Source organism: Trichechus manatus, unplaced genomic scaffold, assembly GCF_000243295.1.
Source record: "Trichechus manatus latirostris isolate Lorelei unplaced genomic scaffold, TriManLat1.0 scaffold00057, whole genome shotgun sequence".
In the NCBI taxonomy this organism is placed as follows: Eukaryota; Metazoa; Chordata; class Mammalia; order Sirenia; family Trichechidae; genus Trichechus; species Trichechus manatus.
In genome coordinates this window covers 8,520,698-8,522,173 of record NW_004443993.1, presented here as the reverse complement: position 1 = coordinate 8,522,173, position 1,476 = coordinate 8,520,698, and positions in this window count along the sequence as shown.

Below are 1,476 nucleotides of genomic sequence, written 5' to 3'. Positions count from 1 at the left end.
TGGCCGCTTGCTAGCTTTTAAGACCCCAGATGCCACTCACTAAAGTAGGATGCAGAACATTTTCTTAATAAACTTTGTTATGCCAACTGACCTAGATGGCCCCTGAAAGCATGGTCTCCAGACCCCTGCCCCTGCTACTCTGTCCCTTGAAGTGTTTGGTTGTATTCAGGAAACTTCTTAGCTTTGGTTTAGTCCAATTGTGCTGACTTCCCCAGTAGTGTGTGTTGTCCTTCCCTTCACCTAAGGTAATTCTTGTCTACTATCTAGTTAGTGAATAACCCTCTCCCTCCCTCCCCACCCTTGTAACTATCAAAGAATATTTTCTTCTGTGTTTAAACCTTTTCTTGAGTTCTTATAATAGTGGTCTGATACACTATTTGTCCTTTTGTAACTGACTAAATTTACTCAGCATAATGCTTTCTAGATTCCTCCATGTTACGTTTCACAGATTCATCGTTGTTCTTTATTGTTGTGTAGTATTCCATTGTGTGGATATACCATAATTTGTTTATCCATTTGTCTGTTGATGGGCGCCTAGATTGTCTTTTTGCTGTCGTGAACAGTGCTGCAATGAACATGGGTGTGCATATAGCTACTCGTGTGACGGCTCTTATTTCTCTAGGGTATATTCCAAGGAGTGGGATTGCTGGACCATATGGTACTTCTATTGCTAGCTTTTTAAGAAGTACCAAATCGATTTCCAAAGTGGTTGTACCATTTTACATTCTCACCAACAGTGTACAAGTGTTCCAGTCTCTCCATAACCTCTCCAACATTTATTTTGTGTTTTTTGGATTAATGCTAGCCTTGTTGGGGTGAGATGGTATCTCATTGTAGTTTTGATTTACATTTCTCTAATGGTTGATGATCGTGAGCATTTCCTCATGTGTCTGTTAGCTGCCTGAATGTCTTCTTTGGCAAAGAAGGCACATATTTTTGACTAACTAAGCTAAACTGTTGTTTGGTTTAAAGAAGACTTTATGGGGTATTTTTGGTTTAAGGTTTAAAGATTCTCTCAGGGCAATAGTTTTGGAGGTTCATCCAGCCTCACTGGCTCCAGAAAATCTAGATTCCATGAGAATTTTAAATTCTGTTCCACAATTCCCCCCTTTTGATCAATATTCTTCTACAGACTCTCTGATCAAAACGTTCGGTAATGGCAGCCGGGCACCAACCTGTTCTTCTGGTCTCATGGAAAAGGAGGCAGTTATTCATGGAGGCAATTAGGCACACATTCTGGAGACATTTTTAATTGTCATGACTTGAGGGCAGGTGCTACTGGTATCAAGTAAGTGAAGGCCAGGGATGCTGCTCAACACCCTACAATGCATATGGTACCTGAGTGGTGCAAATGATTACGCACTCAGCTAATAGCTGAAATTTTGGTGGTTCAAACCCACCCAGAGGTGCCTCGGAAGACAGGCCTGGCAATCTGCTTCTGAAAGGTCACAGACTTGAAAGCTCTGTGGAGCACAG